The sequence below is a fragment of the Dasypus novemcinctus genome, unplaced genomic scaffold (assembly GCF_030445035.2).
Source record: "Dasypus novemcinctus isolate mDasNov1 unplaced genomic scaffold, mDasNov1.1.hap2 scaffold_157, whole genome shotgun sequence".
NCBI classification, from domain to species: Eukaryota; Metazoa; Chordata; class Mammalia; order Cingulata; family Dasypodidae; genus Dasypus; species Dasypus novemcinctus.
This window is the reverse complement of record NW_026688157.1, coordinates 136604-149078: the sequence shown is the minus strand read 5'-3', so window position 1 is coordinate 149078 and position 12475 is coordinate 136604. Positions and strand designations below refer to the sequence as shown.

Below are 12475 nucleotides of genomic sequence, written 5' to 3'. Positions count from 1 at the left end.
CTCGCGCGGCCCAGGTGCGGGCGCCCGCCCCGCCGCCAGGTGGCTGCCCGACCCGGGAATAGAGCCGGACCTTTTATAGCCGGTCGCGCGTCACGCGCCCGGGCTGGCGCCTCCGCCCCCGGCTGGGAAAAGCTTCCCTGGGGCGGGGCGCGGGGCGCGGGGCGCGGGCCGGGGGAGGGTGGGGCCACGGGGCCTGTCTGCACCGGTGCGGGAGAGTCGTGCCTGCGGTGGCGTGTGCGCCGCGGCTCCTGGCGAGGGAGTGCGGCTGTCGGGGTGCGAAGGGGGGGGTCTGTGGGCGGCGCGGGGAGCCCAGGCGTGCCGGCGCTGCTCCCACACTCTCCACATCGCGGGGGGCCGCCACCCAGCCCAGGGGCACCCCCGTGCCCCCAGCTTTCAGCGGCCCAGCTGGGCTGGGTGAGCGGCTTCTGTGGAGGGAGACTGAGGCACTGGCAGGCGAGGAGACCGGTGAGGCCCAGCGCGTCTGGGTGTTCGAAACCGCCGGATCCCCCAGGCGTCAGGGCCTGATGTCAGACCTGGCACGTCAGAGCAGGTGGATACGGCGAGGGGGTGGGGAGGTGGGGGCAGCGGAGGAGGGTTGGGGGCTCCTTGGGATGCCAAGCTCTTGACCGAGACTGCCCCAAAACAACAATGCCCCTCCTCCTCCCCCGAGGGGTGGGCCCTGAGCTGCCAGTGGGGGCTGGGGAGGGCAGGGCCTAGATTCGGGCCACGGTGGGTGGGGGCGGTCAGAAGCTGCCCTGTGTAGCCCCAAGAAAGCCCCGAGCCCGCACTCTCTGAAAGCACCTTCTACCCCAAGTATTTCTCAGGTTTCACCCAGACACAGATGCATTGCGGAAGGAACTTGCAGACCACTAGCCTGACCTCACCAACTCCTTGTAGTTGGTAGCTTTGCTACTAGAGCCGCAGGAGCTTGGTCTCTTCAGCCCTGTCAAGTTCATGGGGTCCCTTTTCTTCTTATCACCTCCATTCCACCCATGAGGACCCCGAGGCACAGTTAAGGACAGAGCCAGGATGTGAACTTGGCCTCTCCAGCCCTCTGACCTGGCACTTCTCTGCCATGCAGCACTGCCCCTAGGCCATGCCTTCCCAGCCTGCCCTTGCCCTCCCCTGGCACCCACTGCCCCAGCCTGAAACCCCTGTCAATGGTGGTGTGAGGCACAGCTGGAGGCTGCACCATGTCCCAAGGGCCGCCCTTACCCGCGCTCCCCCGAGTGGAGCCCTCCCGGGTACTGCCATCCCCTGCAGCTGCGCAGGTACACCGTCCCAGCTGGCCTGGACTTCCTGCCCCAGAAGCATGAGCCCAGCCTCCCTTGGCTGGGCCAGGGCTCTGGGCGTGATGGGGACGGTGCTGGCAGCCAGAGCTTCAGGGTCAGGGATGGGGGCGACAGACAGGCAGAGACAAAGAGAGGAAGCAAGAAGCAGAGAGCGAGCGAGGGGCAGTAAGGGGCCAAAGAGACAGAGGCCAGGGCAAGGACTGACTCCTGGCAGGGAGCAGGCGGGGACCCTGGTCTGCCCACAGCTGGGTGGGCGCCAGGGACAGAGGGAGGGCCAGGCCTTTTCCAGGCTCTTTGGCTGAATCCTGGACTTCCCAGGGAGGGGCGTGGAGGCTGCCCAGTGTTCATGGCCTCCGGATTAGACAGAGGCAGGGGTCAGGCTGTCTCTCTGCAGAGGAACAGCCCAGTGGGTGCTGGGGTGGGAGTCTGGACACTGCCCAGGGCTACACCCGACAGACCCGTTGCGCTGGCTGTAAACCTGGAGGAGGAGGAATGGAAAGTACCACTTCTGGCAGCTGCTCTGGGCCCAGCCCTGGGGGGGGGGGGGGAACGACACACTTATGTCCCCCTGAGGCCCTTCTGAGGCTGACAACCCGCGACTTGGCACAATGACCACAGCCATAACCCTGGTCCAGGCCCTCACTGGGTGCCCACCCTGGCTGAGGCTCTGCTTACATCGTCTCACTTAACCCTTCCTCAGCCCCTGAGATGGGTTTGTCATCAGCGCTTTTGACAGGGAGGACTTAGATTCAGAGAGAAGCAGTCACCGGCCCAGAGTCACACGCTGGCAAGTGGCACAGCCAAGGCTTGCTCCCCGGCTTCAACAGGCACTTTTTAGGTAAGTGCCAGGCAGGTTAGAGAGGGTACAGGAGCAGGCTCATCTGGACCCTGCCCGGGCCCACTCTGTGTGGCACTCAGGGGCAGCAGATCCAGGGTGCAGGGTGGCTCCAGCCAAACTTGGCCTGAATTCCCTGGACTCCACACAAGCCTGATCCCACGCAGGCCCCTGGATGCAGGGCCTGTCCCCGGAGAGAAGCACAGCTGTAGCCCTCCTTGACCCTGGCCGTGGCATAGCTTGCACAGTTTCTGCACCTCTGTACTTTCTCTGGGTGCATTACACTTTCCCTTGGAGTCTCCAGGAGAAGAAGAGCAGCTGAGGCCAGTGTGTGCTCTCAGACCCTAAGATCATGATTCTGCACGATCTTGGTGTCTAGCCTAAATCCCTCTTGCTCTTGGAACACCAGCCAAGCCCTAAAACAGTGCTTCTCGGCAAGGGGCGATTTTGCCCCCTGGAGGACATTAGGTAATGTCTGGAGCCATTTTGTTTGTCACAACTTGGGATGTGTGGCGTGTGGTGTGTGTACTACTGACATCTAGCGGGTAGCGGTCAGAGATGTGGCTAACCCTCCTACACTGCACAGGACAGCCCCCACAACAAAGGATTACCTGGCTCAAAGACCCGTAGTGCCGACATTAAGAACCACTGATGCAAAGGAAAGCATAGGCTTTGGAGATGGAGCAGACCTGGGTTTGAATCCTGCCTCTGCCACTTAAGAGCTGGGCACTCTTTGTCAAGTGGCTTCCCCTGTCTCTGAGCCTCAGTTTGCTCATCACTAAAACGGGTGTTACTAACTCACAGGGTCTCGGACTGGTCAGACCACACACACCCAGCACTGAGCCCAGGGCGGGGCACTGGGGAAGTCCCCATCAGTGTTAGCCATTGCTCATCTTCTCCCTTTCCAAGGTGAGCTGCGTGGCATGGGAGCAAAGGTCTGGTGGCTGCACCTGGAGCTCCCCAAGGGGGAGCCTGGTCTTGACCTTGTTTCCAAGTTGAGTCCCCCCTCCTGGGTGCAGAGCACCCCCTCTGCCCCCAGCTTGAGAAGAGTCATTACAGTATTTCTGTCTGTAGCCCTGACCTCCTCTCCCACCACCTGCCACCTCACACACAGGATTTGGGATCCCCCAGCCCTGGGACCTCCCCAGACAACCCTCCCCCCTACTCCCATAGCCCAGCAATTGCATCCATCTGCCCAGACTCCAAGCCAGGGACCCCCTCTTAAGGAGCGTGGCAGCCCCTCCCCCCAGGAGTCCCTCTGCCTCCCATCCACCCTCTCCCACTCCCCTGCAGCCCCTCCATCCCTCTCCTTTCTACCCCAGCCCCTCTGCCCCGTCCACTCTCCTCCAGCCCCTCTGTCCATGCATCTTCCCCAGGGTCCCCATGATTCTGTTACTGTACCCTACGAAAGAGCCTCCTCCACCTTCCCACTGCTCCGTGAGAGGACAAAAGTTTAGGCCATGGCTGGCTGCCTCTGCAGGGGCTCCTTGCCCCCTCAGGCCTCCTCAAGCACTGCCCACCCCCACCCCCACCCCCACCCCCGTTTCCATCCCTTAGGCCTCAGTTGGGAATTGCTGTGCCGACCCTCCCCTCCCTCTAGTTTTTCCCCCTGGATGCCTGAAACCCTCTTCTTTGCCTCTTGGGGAGTGACGTTTTTTGGGTGCGCACTGGACTAACAGCTTTCCGAGCTTTGGGAGCAGAGGAATGAATCCCCCTGGGCCCCACTCCGGTCCCCAGGGGAGCCGTCAGTGAGCGATGAAAGAATGATGTGGGCAACTGGGATCCAAGTCTGGCAAGGAAGCTCGGACCCCGCCGGGAACGCTGGGGAGGACTCGCAGGGGGCGGCAGGAAAGTGGCAGACAGGGGCACCCGGACAGCGGCTGCTCCCAGCCCCGCCCGCCGAACAGCTAGACGCCCCCGCCCTGGAGGCGCCCCAGCTCCGTCTCGGGGGCAGGGTTGACCAGCAGGCCCCGCCGCGGCCGCGCTCCAGCCAACAGGAAGAGACGGAGCGAGGCGGGGCGCGGGCGGGTGGGGAGTCCCGGGCGTGGGGAGTCGGGGAACCCCCGCCGGCGCGTACGGCGGGGTGGGGGCTGGTACGCGGGGTGACCCCGCCCGGGCCCGGCGCCCTCCTCCGTAAGGCCCCTCTGGGGGTCGCGCGCTGCCGGCGGGCGGGGTGGAACGTGCGGGGGAGGCTGAGGCGGGCGCTGGAGGGACCCACCCGCCGCGGGGCCGGGACCTGAGCCCGGCGGGGAGCCGGCGGGGGCGGGGCCTGCGGGGGGCGGGGCCTGCGGGGGCGGGGCCGCCGGCACCTGGGTGAGGTCGCGCCGCCCCGCCCCCCTGCACTTCCGTGTGCGGCGGCGCGGGAGCTGGAGCTAGAGCTGGAGCCTGCGGGAGCGGGGAGCCGCCGTCCGACCCCTGCCCCCGGCCTCCGCGCCGAGAGCCCGGCCCTACCCATCGGCCTCCGGATCCGCGCCAGCCGGGACCCGCACCGATCCCCGCCGCACGAGCCCCGGGGCCTCCCGGGAGCAGGACGCCCCCCGCCGCGCCCCCCGGCGCCGAGCCCCGCGCCCGGAGGTGAGTGAGGGCCCGGCCCGGGCGGGAGCGGGGCGACCCGGGCGCGCCCGCCCTCTCCCCCGTCCCCGCCTCCAGTTCCCCTTTCGGAAACCTAGAAACTGAGCCGCGGCCGGAGAAAGTCCCGCGCGCGCGGCGACCCGCTGGGGCGGCCGTCCCGCCGCCGGTCTGTCCGTCCCTCCGTCAGACGGTGGGGGCCGAAGCCCTCCTGTCCAGCTCTCCCAGGCCCCTCTGCCGGCCTGTTCCCCCGCTCCTCGAGTGTCCGTCCGTCTCTCCCCACTCTCGCTGGGGCCCTCCATCCGTCCGTCTCCACCCCGCTGCGGCCGTCCGGCCGGCTCTCCCTAGTCCCCGTCGGTCTGTCAGGCCCTCCGCGGGCCCCATCGCCCCTCCCGGGCCCCCGTGGTCCTGTCCTCCCCTGGCCCGGCCCCGGCCGGCGCCCGCCGCCCCCTCCGCGGCCCCTGCCCGTCCCGACGCCTCTGCTTTTCCACCCCGCGCCCGAGGCCAGGCCGCCCGCGGGGCCTCTCCTCCCGCCTGGGTCCCTGCCCGGCTGCGCAGGGCCACCTCCGGGTCGCTCTCCTTTCAGTCTCGGCGACTCTCCGTCTCCCAAGCTGTCTCTGGCCTGAGCGGGGCTCCGGCCTCCATCCCCTTCCGGCCCCGCCCCTCCGCCCCTTCCCCTCCGCCCCCTCCCCTCTGCCCCCCTCCCCTCCGCAGCCCCCTCCTCCGGTGGCCCTTGCCTGGCCTTCTGTTCCCAGCCCAGCCCCGCCCCTGCCCAGGCGCCGCCAGCCCCTCTTGGCCTGGTGAGGGGAGGGGGCGGAAGGGGCTGGGGGCGCCCTCCTGGCCCAGGGAGAGGCGGGAGGTGAGCCGGGTCAGAAATGCCATCACTTCCCCAACTTGTGGGGGGAGGGGAGAGCCCCACGGAGCCCCCGCTTAAGGCTGGTGGTCGGGAGTTGATAAGTGTGGTGGGGTCCCCTTCCGTCGTCCCCATGCCGAGGTGCCTGTGTCTCGGCATGTGGGGGACTGTGTTTATGTCTCGCATGTTCTTTGTCACTGTGTCTGGGAGGTGTCCCTTTTTAATGTGTGAATAGCCTGTGTGTGTCTGATTGTGTATGTGTCCTTTGCAACTGTGTATCAAGTTTTGATGTGCTCTTTGTCACAAGACTCCTCTGTTGGAGTGTGTGTCCCCGTGTGTCTGGAGGGTATTGTTTGGCCTGGTTGTGCCATGGTGACCCACTGGTCGTGACTGCATTTGAACTGTGAATTGTGGGAGCTCCGGTGTTGGGGTGCCCGTCCACCAGCCCCGTGTCTGTATGAGTGTGTGTGCGTGTGCATATGTGACCCTTCCCCTCCCTCTGCCATGAGCTGCTGGGACCAGGCTGACCTGTCACCGAGGGAGGGAACTGGTCCCTTGGGTTTCCTCCTTCCTGCTGTGGACTGTGCCGGGGTGGGGCAGGCAAGCCGGCAGAGGGCGGCTGGATGACCTCTGTGTGTGTGTGTGTGTGTGTGTGTGTGTGTGTGAGAGAGATGGGGAGCCGTTTGGATTGCTGTACCTGCCTGCGCAGTAGTGCGAGGGATCCGGCGTGTGACAGACGTGAGGGTGAGGCGGTGGAGTGGGGCTACCGTGTGAGTGTGTGACTGGTGGGAGACTCACAGTCTGACTGTATGAAACTGCAAATATGTGTGCTTGGGGTGTGACTGTGTCTGGGGAACCGAGAGTGCCTGAGCGTGGGTGTTGGTGCAGGAGGGGGTGTGACAAGGTGTGTCCCCCAGATGACAGTGCTGGGGGGGTGGGGAGCGAGAGTCCCAGCGTGTGCGCTAGCACGCGGGAGGGCGCGCGGTGTGGGCGTGCACACGGTGTGCCCCGAGCCCAGCCCTGGCTCCTTCCTCCGTCAACGTTTATCAGAGGGAAAGCCTGGGGGTTCGCAGTGTGGCGAAGCCAAGCGGTCCCGCTAAGGCTCAGCGTCCTTATCTGCAGTGTGGAGGGGGCTACTGGGAGGGCTGGAGAGCCTGTGGCAAGCTTTCACCCTTAACGGAGCGCCGGGACACACTGAGTCGCATTTGTTGGCTGCCCCTCCCCCACCCGGATTTCTGGTCCTCTTTCTCCTGGGAGCTGGAGATGGTCTCCAGCCCAGCTTCCTCCTGCCGTGTCCTTACCCCCTCCCCCCCATTCTCTCCACCACCACCCCCACTGCTTGTGGGGGGCAGGAGGGCCTGACAGCCCCCAGCTCCCGGCCCATTCAGCCCACAGAGCAACCTTCTCCCCTGGACTTGGCAACAGGGATGGGGAGAGGGGGTGGGGTGGGGTGTGTGACTGCAGGTCATCGACACCCCTGAATGGTATAGCTAATTGAAGTTTAAGTCAAACTTAGAAATGATTCAACGTACAGACAAAAAGATAAAATTTGAGGATGCCTCGGCCCCAAGGGAGTGGCGGTGGGGGTTGCCCGCTGGGGAAGGACTCCTGTGGAGGCTTGGCCCGGCCTGCAGAAAAAGCACTCAGGCCTTGCAGCCAGGACACCCAGGCTGCCTTGCTGCCTTTGCCATTTGTTCCTTTGGGGACATTGCCAGGCCTCAGTTTTTTTCAGCTGTATAATGGGCGCGATAATGTGAGAATCTCCTGAACTTTAAGGCAGAAGGCATAAAAAAGTGCCACCCTTCATTTGGCACTCCCAATGTGAGTCCGGCGCAGGACTGGGCCCATCATACCATCGGAGCCTCGGCACCACCCAGGGAGGGGTCACTAGAGTCTCCCTGTTTTAAAGATGAGAAAACCGGAGGCTCAGAAGAGTGGTCTGAGGCAGAGTGGTGGCGCCGATTGCACCCTGGTTGTCCCAAACCCACAGAGCAACCTCTGCAGCCTGAGAGTTAGGAGTGGCTTCCCATGTGTACTTGTTGGTCTCCCCTGCGACCTGGAAATGCCTGAGGGTGGGGACACGGGGTTCCCTTCCTACACCCCATTCCACAGAAGAGAAAGCCGAGTCCAGGGAGGCTTGAGGTCTCAGAGCTGGGCAAGGCTAAGCTGCGTGGTCCGGCTGGTGGGAGAGCCTGACTGGCGGCGCCTCCCGGCTCAGCGGTTCTCTCCTGTCCCCGCAGGTTTGCTGGGAACTGGCCTGGGCAAGGCAGTGGGCCTGCTTCTCCTGGTGGCTGTTCCGTGACAGCGGCGGCAGGAGCCACGACTGAGGCAGGCGGGAGCCGGGCGCTGCAGGTAAGACCGGATCCTCGTAGGTGGTTGGACAGATGGACAGTGCACAGGAGCAGCTTTCCTCCCTGGGCTCCTGCCTTTTGCCACGGGATGGTGGGTGGGGGAGCATGTGGGGTTCTTGCTGCCAGGAAGGATCTGGGGGTGGTGGAAAGAGGCAGCGACTTGCCCTGCCCACGAGGGGCTTCCTACTGGGACCCTGGCTTCTGGCCTTTCACTCAGAGGCCTGGCGCCCACTGATGGTTTGGGACAAGGAGAGGTGGCATTTAGGGGTGGACGTACCAGCTTTTCCGTGGTTTGTCTCAGGCTGTCCACATGGTCTCAGAGGGAAACTGAGATTCACCCTGCACCCCAGGGTGGCTCGGGGACGGAGTTGGCAATTGAATTGGGTCTCCCAGTTCCTGGGCCTCCCAGCTCTTGGCACAACTGAGCTCTTTTCCGTGCCCAGTCCTCCCGCCACCCCCCCAGCCTCTCTGGGGCCCAAGGGAGGACTTTAAATCCTCTTCCTCCCCGCCTCTGGGCAGAATTTCGAATTCTTTGGAAGCCTACTGTGTCCCCAGGCCCCTCGTAAAGCTAGAAGTTCCTGCCTTTGGGGCCAGCCTTGCCAGCTTCAGCCCCCATTGCCCTGAAGCCCTGTGAGTTACCCACCGAGCATCCAGACCCCTGAGAGCACGATTCTGGGGAGGGGTTGTGCCGAGGGCACTTGGACCCTGAGGGGTGGCGGGGGTGGGGGAGTTGGGGAGATGGGTTTTCTCAGGGTGTTCTCCGTGATTAACCCCCACTCCCACCCCCACTGGCAGTCAGACACCTACATGCCTGGGGACTGACTCTGAATAGACTGTGGGGTCTGGGCTCCCTGGACCTGACTCTGGTGAGGGGTTGGGGGGCCAGGAGATGAGGACCCTCCCTCATGGGGTGGGGTGGAGGCGGGACAAGGCCAGGGTCTCCACTGGACCTTCTCTTTATTTAGCATCCCCTCAAACCTGGTGGGCAGGAGGTGACATGCCCTTGGTTTGCTGCCTGAGGTCGGGGTCCCAGCCCCTCCCAGCTCTGGGCCTCAGACCCCAAGTTCAGTTCATTAGCCTTGGAGCCATCCCCCTTCAAACTCCCAAACAGTACCCACCCAGCCCTCCTAGACTTACATGTGCCCCCAGACCCACGAGTGCCTGGGAGGGGAGAGGGCCACGCCTGCCTGCCCACGTCACACATGCCCACACGTACACAGGCGTTCAGAGCCAGTCACCCACGGGCTCGCTCAGATGTGCCCACGCCGCTCGCCTGCCACTCACATGCCTGTCCGCACACCCCACGCACAGCCCGTTCTGGGGCCGGGAAGAGGATCCCCGGGCAGTGTCACAGCCCAGGCCGGCGGCCTGTCCCTGGACCCGAGGGTCAGGTTGGAGGCATGGCGGTGACAGGGCCGGGAGGTGGCCCTGCTGCCTGCCTGGCCCCAGGGCCCTGGGCTGACCAGGGCTTGGCATGGAGCGGGGATGAAGGAAGCCAGGGTCAGCTGTGCCGGCACCGTTTGTGGCGGCTGCCGCAGAGGAGGAAGTGGGCTGCTTGTGGTCCCGGGGCGGAGGTGCTCGGCAGGCGGGCGGGGGTCCCGTCGGCTGCTCTGCCCACCGCGGCGTCTGTACCTGGTGCGGGTGGGATCGTCGGGCCCTGGGGACTGGGAGGTTGGCAGGGCACTCTTTTCCTGGCAGGGTCTGTCCACTTTCCCAGGCCGGGCCCAGGGGAGAGGCCCGTCCATCTCGGGCATTTCCGGAGGCTCACTTCCTCCAGGCTGCCCAGGAAGTGGTTTCGGAGTGGAACTGGCCAGCCCTCTGTCCCTGGCTTGTCCCGCCCCCACCTTGCCTGCTGGGGAGAGCAGCATCTGGCCAGCTGGCTAGGCCGACTGGACAGGGGTGAGGGGCCGAGATCTTGAGGGACCCCTGGGGGTCCAGCAGCCCTGGTTCCTCCCTGGCTCCCAGCCTGCACACTCAGGTTCAGAGCTTGACCTCCGGGGGGCTGGCCCCTTGTGAGTGGCGACAGCTGGGCCGTGTCTCTGGAGATTAGGCAGCTCCAAGCAGCTGTATGAGCCTGGGCAAGTAGCCTTGACTCTCAACATCTCAATTTCTCCATCCGGCAAATGGGGTAATAATAGCTTCCACTTTTGCGGGGTTTTTTGCAGTAGGAAATAGCAGATAATGGATGCAAAGTAGCTAGCAAGTGCCTGGCACATTGCACATATTTATTGAGTAGAAGCAGTCACTACCTAAAGCCCTTAGGGCTCCGTTCATGGTAACTGTTCAAAGTAGGTCCTGTGGTACTGACATGGGGCATTATTTTCTGATGGGCTGGGGACTGGCCCAGTGTCACAGGGCCCGCGGCTGCAGAGCTCATCCCCCCTCGGTTCTAATTCATCAGTTCAATAGGTTCCCCGGCTGAGGAAGGCGGCCCAGGGTGGAGCAGCCGTGCCCACTCCGGCAGTGCAGCCCCCTCCTGCTCCTCTCCCCCTCACTCCCTTTCAAGGGGAGAAAAATAGATCTCCTAACAAAAGGATGCGGGGCCGGGAATGGCAGCTCCAGCCGGCCCCCGCCCCCAGGCCTCCCCTCGGCACCCCGCCCCTGCGCTGACCCCCTGCAGGACATTGGGCTCGGAGCAGCCAAGGCTGAGGGGGAGGAGGTGATGGTGAGGCCTCCTGGCAGCCTGCTCCCCTGTGGACCCCTGAAATCAGCCTTTGGGCTGGGCAGAAGGGGCAGGAATTTGGGGCTGGTGGAGACTGGGGGGGTGGAGGGAAGAAGTCTCCCTACACACGTGTGCACACACTCACGTGCTTCCTTGCAGATGGCAGCAGGTGCAGGGGCCTGCCTGCCTCAGGGATGTGCAGAAGGGCAGCCCAGCGAGCTGTGGCCTTTGCTACGTGGGCCAAGAGTCTGGGGTCTTGGGCATGGAAGAGTGGTCGTGACGGGGGTGCAGGAGGCAGGGGCCAAAGGCCAGAGGGCTGGAGATGAGTGCGTGAGGGCGTTCTGGCAGTGTGGGAGCAGGACCGCCGCGGTCATCGACCGGGCCTGGACATGGCTCTGTGCTCAACACACACTGGCTCTGCGCCCTCGAGCCAGAACTGCCCCGTGGCCGCTCCAGGAGTGGCCATCTGACCCCTGAGAGGGCAGGCAGAGGTGCCTCTGCAGGAAAAGGAACTTGGCTTTCAGGGAGAAGCGGAAGGGGTCATTGTGGCAGCAGCCGAGATCAGAGAGGTAGTGGGGGCACGCCAGGTGGGGCCTCAAAGGCCGGGTAGGAGTCAGAGGGGCAGCGGGAAGACGGGATGTTGGGCCAGGTGTGATGAGATCTGCGTTACTGCCTTAAACGACCCCTCTGGTGGCTGGGGCAGAGGGACTGCGAGGCGAGAGGAGAGGAGAGAGTAGTGAGAAGGCTGGCGCACAGCCCAGGAGGGCGATGGCCAGGATGGGTGCAGGGGCTGGGGAGAAGACAGGGTTTCGGGGAAGGCCCCAGAGGCAGAAGTCATGGCGTCCCTGTGTGGGCAGGAGGGGGAGGATGGAAAACGCCTCCCCGGTGTCCGGCCGGTGGGCATGGGAGCTGCTAGGACCAGCAGGCCTGCCTTGCACCTGTTGATGCCCCTCTGTTCTTGTGGTGAGGTTGGGGGCGCAGGTGGGCCTGGGAGCCTGGTGCTCTGGAGGGTCTGGGCTGAAAGTGGGGACCTGAGAGTCAGCAGGTGGCAGCTGAAGCCTGGGTGCTGGGGTGGACCGTGCCTGGGAGAAGGCTACCGGCCATCCCACGAAGGTCCCTGCCAAGGTGCCCATGAGGGCAGGCTTGCGGTGGCTGGGCCACTGTTTGCACAACAGCCCCGGAAGCTTTGGATCATGTCTTTGGCCATGTTGGGTAAACAGGTGTGGTGGAGCAGGCAGTGCCAGAGCCCAAGGCCGGGTCAAGTGTCCTGGCTTGGCCGCGGGGGCTGGGGGCTGGAGGGAGGTGGACCTCAGAGTCCTCAAGTGTCCGGGAGAAAGTCTAGAGGCTTGCCATCGTCCAGACAGGGAGACTGAGGCCCTGAGTGGGGCAGAGGCTGGTCTGGACACTGCCAGCTGGCCAGCTCGTCCTGCTGCCTTCGCCCAGCCTGGGTCTCTTTCCAGAGCAGGAGGCCAGAGCAGAGCACTCCAGGACTGGGGGGCTTGAGAGCCCCATTTCCCACCGGTTCAAGGACATTGGGGGCCCCTGGGACAGCTGGGGCTGGGGAGAGGGCCAGGCGTGAGGATGACAATGTGAGGGCAATGTGATGGCTTCCACGTGTCGTCGCTGTCCCCGTGCCCCACGGCAGGTGAGCTCGTTCCCATAGTAAAGGTGAGGACACCAGGGCAGCTTGGCCCAGCTCTCAGGGCACCCCGGTGAGACTGTCTCTGAAACGTGACCTGGTCTAGGTGCAGGCCCAAACTCTCCAGTTCCTTTGTGCTGCCCGCCATGGGGTGGCGACTTTCTCCCAATCTAGAAAGCGGGGAGGCGCCGTCAGAGGGCTGTCCACCTCCTGGGGACGGATGGCCACAGGCGTCGGCGGCCACCTCGCCTTCTCCGGAACACAAAGATTGCTAT

The 12475-nt window shown here is 64.5% G+C and overlaps 1 protein-coding gene across 4 annotated transcripts in view; it reads left to right on the top strand.

The window, feature by feature from the left end:
* The first annotated feature begins 528 nt into the window (after positions 1 to 528).
* Positions 529 to 12475, top strand: part of PRKCD (protein kinase C delta) — a 31366-nt gene continuing 19419 nt past the window's right edge. For 2 of the 4 annotated variants that reach the window (XM_058292620.2, XM_058292619.2), the window contains exons 1-2: positions 4480 to 4701; positions 7789 to 7900. The gene's annotated coding sequence lies outside the window, so the exon portion shown is untranslated. Of the gene's footprint in view, positions 551 to 4478; positions 4702 to 7788; positions 7901 to 12475 lie in introns of those variants that run through there. The other 2 variants (XM_023590516.3, XM_058292618.2) reach the window with 2 other exon arrangements.